The sequence below is a fragment of the Chelon labrosus genome (assembly GCF_963514085.1).
Source record: "Chelon labrosus genome assembly, chromosome: 12".
NCBI classification, from domain to species: domain Eukaryota; kingdom Metazoa; phylum Chordata; class Actinopteri; order Mugiliformes; family Mugilidae; genus Chelon; species Chelon labrosus.
Genome location: NC_140345.1, coordinates 13,993,799 through 14,006,561, shown reverse-complemented (window position 1 = coordinate 14,006,561; position 12,763 = coordinate 13,993,799).

Here is a 12,763-nt window from a genome sequence, read left to right as displayed (position 1 = left end):
GATTGTTTGCTTGATTGTTGTGCAGCTGGGTGTTAGTGTGTTGGCAATATGTTTAGCTTGGAGGCTTTTGCCGCTGCTCCGACGTGGGAGCAGCTTGATGAGTGTCGTAAGTGTGATTTGTTGGAGATTGCGGCACACTATGGGGTTGCGGTGGCTAGCTCCCTTAAAAAAGCTGAGCTGAAAGCCGTGGTGGTGGAAGCTTTGGTGGCTGAGGGGGTCCTCAGCAGGTTTTCACCGGCATCAGCTGCAGCTGAGGTTGTAAGCCACCCACCGTCTCCAGTGGAGGCACAACCGGCTGGTGGTACGCCAGGCTCCCGCAGAGTGGTTGAGGAAAAACCCTTCACATTGCCGCAGTTTGACCCATTGTCAGTGGAGTCCTCTCCTAGCTCTAGATTGGACGCCCGGTTGAGGTTGCGCCTTGCCCGCCTCCAGTTGGAGAAGGGGGAGCGTGAACGGGAATTTCAGCTCCGCAGGGAGCTGGAACTCAAGAAGCTCGAGCTCGAGGTAGAGGCAGAGAAAGCTATTAGGATGCGCCAGCTAGAGCTGCAGGCTGGTTCCAGGCCTGCTGATATGGTGTCGCCACCCACTTCGGCAGGGTTTGATGTTGGGAGGAATATCCCTTTGGTCCCCATCTTTAGGGAGGTGGAGATTGACACATACTTTGGTGCCTTTGAGCGCATAGCCACCATGCTAAGCTGGCCGCCGGAGGTGTGGGCAATTTTAGTTCAGTGCCGTTTAAGTGGTAAGGCGCAGGAGGCCTGTGCTTCCCTGTCCGCGGCTGACAGCCTCATTTATGAGAAGCTCAAGTCTGCTGTCCTGAGGGCATATGAGCTGGTGCCCGAAGCGTACCGGCAGCGGTTTCGCAGGCTTAAGAAAAGCTCTGGTCAGACTTACACTGACTTGGCCAGAGAGAAGGGCCTATTGTTTGACCGATGGTGTGCAGCATGCGATGTCAGGGACATGGTCACCATGCGGGAGTTGGTCTTGGTGGAAGACTTTAAGACCTGCCTCCCAGAGCGCATGGTCACCTACCTTAATGAACGGAAGGTCTCTACATTGCAACAGGCTGCCGTTCTATCCGATGAGTTCCTTTTAACACACAAAACCAGCTTTTCCCGGCAGGACGCACCTTCCACCCACAGTCCCTTTCCCAACGCTGGTAGTCCACCTGAGCCTCATGTTGTCCCATGCTCTCCAACACAGAAACAAAAGGGGCTGAGGCAGTGTTTTTACTGCCATAAGCCTGGTCACCTAGTGGCGGACTGTGACGCGCTCAGGCGTAGTCAGCAGGCGGCTGAAGTGAAGCAGCCACAAAGTGTGATGGCTTTGATTAAGACAGTGACGGCCCCAGGTAAACAGTGTCCCGTTCCAGCAGAGCTAGATGAATGTTTTAAACAGTAGTCAGGGGGATTGGCAGGAGCTCTGTGCCTGCTCCTCTCCATAGAGTCCATGTGCGTTCCAAACTAGTAACTGGTTTTTTCTCTGTTGCTGTGTGTTCCACTTTTCCTATTGAGGGAATTGATTTTATTATGGGCAATGATCTGGCCGGTGGGAAAGTGTACCCAACACCTGAGGTGGTGAGCATGCCTATTTTTGATGATGATCGGGGCGAAAAGGTAACTTTATCAGACTCTGTGTTCGCATCTGCCTTGTCGAAGGACAAGCTGCCCTCTGCTAGTGTGCCAGAGTGTGAGGCGGGAGAGCCTAGAGAGGCAGAAAAGGCGGCCACAGTGCCCGATGTGGCGGTTCCACTGAGCCGCGATGCGCTCATGCAAGCTCAGAAGTCTGACTCTTCTTTAGCACGGTGTTTCTCTGCTGTGGTGGCGGAGGGAGACGTGACACGGGATGGCAGACTGGTATATCTGCTTAGGGATGGTCTATTGGTGCGTAGGTGGGTCCCGCGGCTGGGAGCTGCAGGCAAGGACTGGGATTGTGTGTACCAGGTGTTGGTCCCAACTGGTTGTAGGCAGCAAGTACTCGCACTGGCGCACAAACATCCCGGGTGGGGTCATCTGGGGGTGACCAAAACTTATGACAGGATATTGAGGCATTTCTTTTGGCCGGGGTTAAAACCGGATGTGGCGCGGTTTTGCAGGACCTGTCGTACCTGTCAGATGGTTGGAAAGCCAAACCCGAAAGTTCCTCCAGCCCCGCTAGTTGTCGTTGCCCCCGTTGAGCATGTTAATGTGGATTGTGTTGGCCCTTTGCCAAAAACAAAATCTGGAAACCAGTTCAAAACCAGCGTCTCATGCGCAGGGCCTTGTCGGCGAAGAGTTACCCGATTGAAATACGGCACAAACGTGGTGTTGACAACGTCATAGCCGATGCCCTCTCTCGAGCATAGAGCAACGGGTAGTATGGTTATTTGGTGAATATGGTGGTAACACTGTTATTAATAGGTGATAGCTCTTTTCGTTTTCTCACAAGTCAAGGCTTGTGTTTTATGGGTGGGGGTGTTACGGCCTGTGGGCCGATTTCTTTAAATTGTGTGTGGGTGTGTTGCTGTGGTGCTGTTCTCTCTCCTTCTCTAGGTGGATGCATGCCACTCCCCCAGCTCACAGTGGTTTCCAATCCCCTAATCAGTGGCCAGAGTTTAAAAGGAGAAGAGAGCAGCACTCTGGTCGGTTGGTACACACTCTGGTTGGTGACACAGTGTGGCATTGCTGCAGCGGTGAGATCGTTCCTGTTTTGGCTGTTTCTGTATATTGATTACCTTTCAGTGGAAAGGTGTGTGTGCTAAACTATTAGCATTGTGTTTTTGGTTTGTTTCTTCTATCCTGGTTCCTATAGAAGGCCAGCGTTTTCAGTTGGTTTAACTGTGCACTTCCTTTGCAGGCCAGCTGCTTTGGATTCACCCTGATTTAATAATTTTCTAATAAACGTCTTATTTTTGTTCGCCCTTAAAACTGTCTCTTTGTCTTATCTTTCTGTGAACAATCCTGGGAACAATATCTTTTGTTACTCCCCTCATCCCCTGTAACACGGGGTCGTAACACCCAGTTTTAATGAGTAAGTAGTTGTTAAATATATACAGACATGTTAGATAAATAACCCAATTTATTTTAGTATTTCATAGCTTTTTATTGGCCGTAGGTGTGCATGGTTGTCTGTCTCTCTGTGTGTGGCCCTGCGATGGACTGGCGACCTGTCCATCGCAGACCTGTCCAGGGTGTACCCCTGCCTCTCGCCCCATGACAGCTGGGATAGGCTCCAGCAGACCCCCGTGACCCTCAACAGGACTAAACGGGTATAGAAGATGAATGAATGAATATACTCAAAATATGGAATTAAATCTACCCAAAAAAAGTAGATGCAAATTGTTACCTGAGATTTATTGGGTAAATTCTATATGTTACTTTTTTTAGTGCTGAACTGTTATGAGTGTGTTCCAAAAGACAGGAACCTGCACTGACACAATAAAACAGGGTGGGGTCTTTGTATACATTTTTCCTATGAATACGATGGCGACTGCTTTGCTGTGAACAAAAGAACAAAACAAGGAGAAAATGTATTCACAATTTTTGTTTTGAGTTCCAGTGGCTATCAAATCTTTTGTAATTCACAAAATATTAAAACAGCAAAGGTGTCATTTCAAGTGGAAATGGCCACACATGGGGCTGAATGGCATCAAAAATGAATCCCAAAACCCACTTTCTCACTGTTGTTATTCCTCTCTTAAATTCCTCTGAACATCGTTCACTGACAGTTCAGCCCCCACACTGCAGAGGAGAGAACATCTAAGTTTATTAAGTTATTGATCCCTTCATCTCATTTATCTTAACTTTATAACTATCAAGGCTTCCATCAGGTACTTTTTTAAAATACAATTTGGCTTCCTTCAGTCCTACCAATGTGCTTTCATCAGATTACTCCATTTTGGTAGCTGTTAGCCGAGCTCTTATGTGTTTATCAGTGTAATCGTTGAACCAGGAAATTGTGCACTGACAAAAGTTCTGCGTTGTTTGGAATGCAAACTGTGATTAAATGCGTTATTTTTTTTAAGGCGTTAATTTTTTTGTAATTAATTAATCGTAATTAACCTGTCAATGTCCCACCCCTAACTTTTATCTTTGTTCAATGTGTGTCTGAAAGTGGAGACTGTCATTTGCACTTCTAAAGGAAGGACAACAGAATCTGAATTTAAAGGACAGTTTCTGTTGATTTCAAGCAGCCACATTAAGGACATGTTGAAATCAAGTGGAACAGTTGGTGCTCCATGTCAGAAAGTTGCCTAAAGCTGGCCTAATTAATGTTTGCAGACACAACCGCAGCCTGTGCATCAGTGGTTGGAGTGGAAAGAAAGAGAAAACATCCATCCTCACGTGTCTGATCAAGAGGTATTACACTTTTATTATGAACATTTTGATTGTTAAAATATTAACTTTAATTTACTCAGAAATAAAACTCACGTGGACGTTTTATGTGTGATGCCTCTGAATCATTGTGACGGAACAATAAAAGATACATGATGCCAACCAATAGGAATCCACTGTGAGGCATTTTGTGTGGACTTTAACCTTTAACTTCCACTGAAATAACACAATGTCCTTGAACATGATTAAACTTGACACATTCTGAGTAAATAAAACTGAGGTGTTGCAGACAATCAATGAGGTTGTAGAATCTAACCAGCACGCTAGAGCTTAAATAGTGTAGCTATTCATTTCAGTGGAACAAAGTTATGAGGCATTCATTCATTCATTCATTCATTCATTCATCTTCTGTAATCTATCCCAGCATGTCATCGGGCGAGAGGCGGAGTGCACCCTGGACAGGTCGCCAGTCTATCACAGGGCTAACACAGAGAGACAGACAACATAAACATTCACACCTACGACCAATTTAGAATCACCAATGAACCTAACGAGCATGTCTTTGGACAGTGGGAGGAAGCTGGAGTACCTGGAGAGAACCCACGCAGACACAGGTAGAACATGCAAACTCCACACAGAAAGGCCCAGTCGGCCCATGGATTCAAACCCGGGACCTTCTTGCTGCCCATTTTAAAAGTGCAGGAAGTCAATTTCATTTTCGAAAGGGTGAAACTTTATTTTGAAAATTAGGTGGATGCAGGCTATATTTGTAGAGTTGTTTCAGCAGTTCGAACCCGGGACCTTCTCGCTGTGAGGCATCAGTGCTAACCACCTCACCACTGTGCCGCCCTATGTGTGTATTCATTTCTTTTAAACTGAAGTGCTTTCTTTTGAAAAAGAAATGGCGAATAATGATGATAATAATAACTAGAAAATTCCCGCGGAAATTTTTGAAGTGCCGAGTGGGCTGTTGCCGGGGTTGTGTATTGAAAAAGCACACCTCAAATAGTAATTTTTAACATGTATATTTACACACATGAGCCACTAATTCTACCATTAGCCACAATTGTTAGCAATTAGCATGTCTTTACATGCAGTCAAGCATTAGCTGCTAATGTTAGCAATTAGCATGTCTTTACGACCATGAGCAGCTAGCACGCTGGCTGCTCTTGGTAGTAAAGCATTAGCCACTAATGTTAGCAATTAGCATGTCTTTACTAAGTAGCATGTCTTTACTACCATGAGCAGCAGCTATAACAAAAAGCACAACTCAAATAGTCATTTAAGGCCTGGTTCCTACTGACAGGATGGGTGTGAGTTTGATGTCATGCAGGGTACAACAAACCAAACAGGATGAGGAGGATGCAGTAGGTCTGGCTGAGAGACAGAGAGACACTGATAAGGGTCGTCCTTTATGCTTCGCCTTCTACAAACTGAAGGGCAGGTACAGGCAGCAGACCCCTCCCAGCTCCACCTGAAAGCCAGCATCAAATAAGGAAGAGAGCGGGACGGATCGTCACACCCCCACCTTTAAGAGGGCTGTCCTCACTAGGATCCCCAGACAAAGAACGAGCAAATCGTAATAATTGATCGTTAATCATAATAATTTTAACAATAAAACTCATTACTCCTGCCGAGCAATAGTTGAACAGTTTACGGCACAGTCTTACAGTTAGAAAAACATCAATATTAAACTTAACACATCCAGGCTGTAACAAGGAATCAGCGATGAAGTGATGACCTTCAAATTGTCCTGCGAGTCCAGCTCTTTGTCTCATGTTGGACGTCACTGCAGTCTGTCTGGATCAGCTGGAGGAAAACTATAGGCAGACAAATAGACATGTCAAATAATGTTATGTAACATACTTAATATAACTCTTATGAGTGTCCAACAGCTCATTATTTATTTAATTAAAAACATCATATATTAAATTACTCCACTTATATATATATATACTGTCATTAATGTTGTTGCAAGCCATAAATGTTTCCTACTTTATGTGGTGGAATAATATATTTTTCAGTTTGACACAGTTTCATTTAAAAATATCTTCCCTTTAAATTGTAAAACTTCAACATTATTACTGTGATAAGCTCCCGCGAGCAACGCGGCGAATTAGCCGGCGGCTAACCCCACTAGCCTCCGCGTTAGCTCACGGCTAACTGCCGCGGCTAATTCGTGTTTAACTCCCGGTTAGCTAGCGGTTAGCTCGAGGCTAATGCTGCGTTCGAGTGCCCATCCAAACCAGTCGGACGTGGGACTTATCCGACCTGAAATGTACTAGCTCCTACTTCTAAGCGTTCGAGGCAATTGAAGTGGAATGTAAACAGAAACCATGACGACCGCCGCGCTAAACTGATACTCGCTTTGTTTTTGAAGAGGCATTTTGACTGTCAGTAATTCAGTCTACTTACATACACAAACGAGATGGAAGAGGCCAAACTGCGGATGAGTAATTATGCACTGTAGCATTCGTCGTTGCTAAATTGCTTCTAAAAAGTCTAAAATCATCTATAGGTCACATATGTAACGTTATCCATTTGCATAGCTACGTGTTGTCGTACCCCTTCCCCTATTAAACGCTACAAAACTGTATGACAGTAAACAAATTGCATGTTTATATGACAAAATTGTCCTGATGTAATGTCAATCAATATTGAATCAATGAGTTTGAGCGCACAATATAAACGACGTGAGACTCCATGGGCGCCGCCATTATCCTCCGACTTAATTTTGGTGAGGTCGGGGTAGGTCGAGCTCCCCCGAGTTCGCCGGTCGGAGGTTCCACTTCGACAGGCATTCCAGTGCACTTTTCCTAGTTGGAGGCAGGATAAGTCCCACATCCCACTGGTTTGGATGGGCGCTCGAACGCACCATAACTCCGCGGTTGAGTCCGCGGCGTTAAGGTAGCGGCTAGCTAGCTCCGTTAGCTCCGCTAGCTCGCTAACATACATGCGCTATGCTGGACAGCTAGTCGTTAGCGTCTGTTAGCAGTTTAGCTATTCACTGACCTAATAAGATGAAGGAAACGGGTCAGGGATGTTGGTTCAGGAGTTTCAGCAAAGCAGCCAGATATAATTTGTGTTTAAAATAAAGGAAAAGGTCAAACATGAAGTTGTCATTCAGTCAATGAGAAGAGCTATAGCTAAGAGGCCCAGCAGATGTGTGACAGCACCAAGGGAGACAGGGATGGTTTGGGGGGTTTTAATGTTTTGGCAGATCCTGTTTTCCACTGGGAGCTTAAATAGTGGCTAGCGCTGACGCGCTAGCTGCTCTGCTTTCTCTGTCTGTCATTTTACACACGCATGTTCAAATTAAGTGCTAAGAACTACTAAAATGGCTGCCTAATGTTAGCATTAGGTTAATGCATGTCTTTAATTTTTAGTGGCAAGAAATTAGTGGCTAGCTATTCGCTAACATGCTAATGGTGCCACTAATGCTACCACCAATTTCTACCACTAAAAATTAGCATTAGCCGCTAATGGTAGCAATTAACATGACCCGCTAGCCACTAATTTTAACATTGGTTTAGTGTTAGCATGTCTTTTAAGCCACTAAAAATTAAATACATGCTAATTGCTAACATGCTAATTGCTAATATGCTATTCGCTAACATGCTAATGCTGCCACTAATGCTACCACCAATTTCTTGCCACTAAAAAGTAGCATTAGCCGCTAATGTTAGCAATTAACATGACGCGCTAGCCAATGACAGACAGACACCTGTCATTGTTCAACTTAGGTGCCAAAAGCCAAAATGGCTGCCCCACATACCAGTTACTTATGTCAGTTGGAAGTTTCCCGCCTCTTTCTGTGGAGACCCTCCTCTTCTGCTGCGTGTGAGCGTGTGTATGCCCGTTGGGGCCTTGTTGTCACGGTTACCAGTTTGAATTTCAGTTAGAAGATGGCTAGAGGGAGAGAAAATGCTGAAACGAACCTCCTCGAACAGGAAGGCCTTGTGGCCAAACCGTGTTTCCAATCATTGAACCGACTTCACTTTGGGCATCTTGAGTCTTTCCTGAACGTCTAGATATGCAGTTTTTGGGCAAAATGAAGAAATGTGAGCTATAAAGAGCGATTCAAAGAAAGGATTGCTTCTGCTTTGCTCCAGAAATTTAACATGGCAGTCTATGAAGCTGTGGATGGGAGTTGCTGGCGCATCTTTGCGTCTCACGCCAAAACTATAAGACTTTACAGCTTTAGCAGACAAATTTGAGCGAGAAGACAAATTTTCCTACGTTTCTATGTATAAATTATATCTGAGGTGTGAAATTTGTGGCCACGGGAGCAGTTTCTGTTTTATTTTTTGCCTAATTTTCTTCTCTCCTCCTCACTCTAGCTGATGATGTCATCCACTCTGGCACAAACATTCCGCGCAATACACACCCATTATAAACCCTGAAATTTGAGTAAAAACCTACACAACTCTGAGGCTTCATAGTTTAAAAACGGTAAAAGGAGTCGATAAGTGAAGTGAATCGCTGAAGAGAAGGCAAGAGTACCTACGTTTTAAAATTTAAATGGAGTCTCTCGGTGAAAGTATGCCAGAGCAGTTGATTGTTGAAAATGTCTGTTGATTTTTTTTTTTTTTCGGGCTTCTCCATTCATTTCAATGGGAAATTTTCTGCGGTTTTTCGCGAATAAATTCGCGAAAAACTCGTCAATCCCTTATAAAAGTAATAGCACGCGATTCGGGATCAAAACACACGTTTTGATATATCATGTGTTGGGGTCCTCTCGCCGGTTCGGGCCGCATTAATCGGCGAAAAAGGGCGGAAAATGAATAATAAGTAAAAAAAATAAAACTGCAAAGAAACACGCAGAAGATCAATAGTGGCCTCGTGCCTATGGCACGAGGCCACTCCTCCCATAGCTTGCTATGGGAGGAGTGGCCTCGTGTCATAGGCACTCGGCACTAATGATAGCTTTTGACAAACAGCCTCAACAAGAGTGCAACCAAGAGTTGTAGGACTTAAGATGTCATTAGTTGATTTTTTTAATTTAGCAGAGGAGATTTTTAACAAACGTGAAATAAATTTTGTAGATTCAAATGATCCTGTCAGATTTTACTTTGCTACTTAGGAAAAAGATCAAATTAAACGTTTTAATAAGTGACTGACTACATGTTAAATGTAAAAAGACAAAATAACAAAAACTAATTTAAAATCTTAATTCATTTTCCAGAAAATGTTCAAGGATTTTTCAGAGTCAGGCTTTGTCTCTGTCAGTAAAGAATGGAGGTGTGGTTTGAAGGGTGAAGCCAGCCCCTTCTCATGAGAACTATTTATACCCTTAAGAGGTCAAATTAAAACTCACTTGTACTCCACCATCACAAAATGTATCTCCTCACACTGATCCTTGGGATTGTGCTTCTCCATGAAGGTAAGTTTTGTTCTGTTTTTTAAAACTGTTTCAATGCTTAAGAGAACAAGTACTATAATTTTCCATTAGTATTTACTGCTGTTCTTCTTGAATCTCTGCATCTTGAGCACAGATGATTCAGCCTCTTTTTATTTGCATCTAGTAAACATTGCTTATATTTTATATTTTTAATACATGTGTTTTTCAAGCTTTGAAGACAGGGGCAGTAGATTTAACTCTTCTTTATGTCACCATTTTGTGTTTCATCAGCCAGTACCCTGAGATGTTATCAGTGTATACCAGGAGAGAATGGAACCTGCAATGAAACAATAACACAATGCCCTTTGCTGGCAAATGAGTGTGCCGCACTAAGAATCGTGACTTATGCAGGTATGGTGTTCTGTACCTCTTCTTATTTCTTCTTGACACTGGCCCAGTTTACAATGACTACTGTTTTGTTGCAGGTAGTTCAAAAGTTTCGGATGACACTGAAAAATCATGTGTTTTGCCTGAGGATTGTGGCGAGTACTCGGTCAACTTTGGATTCTCTAGACAAGTAATTAACAGCAAGTGTTGCACCTCCGACCTCTGCAACAACCAACCTGCCCCAGGTAGGAAAAAAACAAAACAAATATATGATATACATATTTGCTTTGAACGCTTAGTTCAAATGATGAAATTATTAAATGATGTTTTTTAAATAATATTGTTTTATTTCACAGAGCCCACCCCAACGGCTCCAAATGGCAAAAAGTGCTTCAGTTGTGACGGACTGACGTGCACCTCAACTCTAAACTGCCTGGGGGATGAGGACCACTGCATCTCATTAACAGGTAGCATGACTTCTGCATTAAATTTCTTTTTCTATATGTAGACTAAGAAGTGTTTTGTGATTCTAGTGTTAAAATTTTGAAGCCAGCTGACTGACACAATGTTCTTTCTCTCAGGGATTTTAGACGGGAAAAATGTTACTTTTAAGGGCTGCGCCTCCAGGGAATTCTGCCCAAACACACGAACTGCACAGATGACACGAGCCACTGTAACAGAATTTAGCTGCTGTCAGGGCGACTACTGCAACGGTGTCAGCAGTACAACTGCTAGCACTGTTACAGAAACAACCCGCTCTCGGGGGGTCAGCGCCAGCAGTACAAGTGCTGGCCTCCTGCTGCTGGTGACGCCGATCTTTTTGATTCTGAACTGATGGAGAAAGAAGAATCACTGTCCAGATTTGCTTCACATCATTGCGTAGGCTCGTAGCACTTACTGCCTCACACATGACCTTAAGTGATATGTGAGAAGTAGAAAGTTTAGTAACCAACAGGAAAAAATAAAATGATTTTGTGCTTCTAACTTTCTTTTTTAAATTTGTTTATATGTTGCTTCTAAATACAATATCAACTGTTTTGCATATGATAAAACAAAGTAAACAATAAACTCATTGACAATTTTTGTTGTAAGTTCTGAGTTTTCTGACATTTTATCATATAACTTTAGTGGATATTTTCATCAGACAACGTGACATGTACTGTTTCAGGATGCATCACAAGAGCCTGTCAAAGAGGTCATCAAGGTCCAGGTCTGATTCAGACTCTGTATTTGCTGATTCCAGACACATGTGGTATAAGTACAGTAGGGCCCCTATATGTGATTCAGTGATTAACTTGCTGAATTGAATACAAATATGGATGCATCAGTATTTATTACAAAGAGCAATGAGACATTTATATTTTAACATTTACTTTTTGACGTTCTTGAGCTTTTCTTTGGGCCATCATGTTTGATTAATCAGACTGGTCTTACGTCATTGAAACGAAAATTAGTTTCATGTTTTAGTAGCAACACCTTGTCCTCTTTTTGAGGGATGTCTGAAAAACTTCCTCATACAAAATCAGAAATTTCATAAGTTCCTATAACTGAACCAGAACCCAGTGTTTAAATGTAGAAATGTCCAACCGTGATCACGATTACAGAAATAACAGCTGTGTCTCCTGTGGTATAGATCTGCCTGAGAACTACTTGATTTTTAGGTTATACCCATTTTGATATTTAAAATATTATTTGAATCATTTCATTTAATTCTGAAACTATTCAAGGCTCTAAATGAATAAATGTGTTTATTGCTGTTTTATTTCAGACAGTGCTTCAATAATTGTCAGTGTCTCTCTGTATTTGTCCTTTTTGAATAAACAAATAAAAAATAAATGTCATGTGATGTTAATGTCACATATACCGAGCTGTGATTTCAACTGACTGAACAATTAATTAAAAACAAACCCAGTGTGAGACACAAATAATGTGGATTCAAAGCAATAGGACAAAAAAGTCAAATGATTTTGGTGCATTTGTTAAAATGAATTTGGAAACAGTTTACAAATATCTAGCTGAATTTACATGAGCCAACCTGACCTTGAATCACTCATTGCTTGAAGGTGGTATGGACAGGCTTTAATTTGATTATTACAGAGGCTGATTCAGATTTATTTCTCAGTGCCCAGTAGATTTAGTGTGGACAGAAATTGGATTTATAAAGAGAGCGGAGAGAAGAGAGAATTTGGAAACAACCGTTTACCTCCATCTAGTGGACAGTTTGTGTAACAAGCAGCTCTAACACTCAGCAGCAGACTGCAACTTCCAAACAAATGTAACTAAAACTTAGAACTTGTAACATAAACAATGCAAACAAGAAGTGAAATGAGAAATTATTATGTTTATTATTATGTTTAACAAAAGTGCAAACTCATCACAGTGTCAACTATGACATTTTGAATGATTTAATATATGAAGTAAAGGTACTGGAAGCATGCGATTCTGTCCAGGATGTCTCTAAGATATCTTTGAAGAGATCACATGCTGGCAGACACTGGTAATCCTGAAATAAATATGAGAAGTCAATGTTAGTTTCTTCAGTTTGTCCTTTTTTGTCACAAGGAACAGGCAGAAAGATCAAGTGACACAGCAGAAGTTTCTTTGACAAAAGCCCACTCTATGTCATAACTAACAGGGAAACTGTCTGGTTGTCTGTTAAAGGGTATTGTGTACCAGCTAGTCGCTAATTTCTCCTGTGTTCTACATGGTGCTCAGAAAGTAG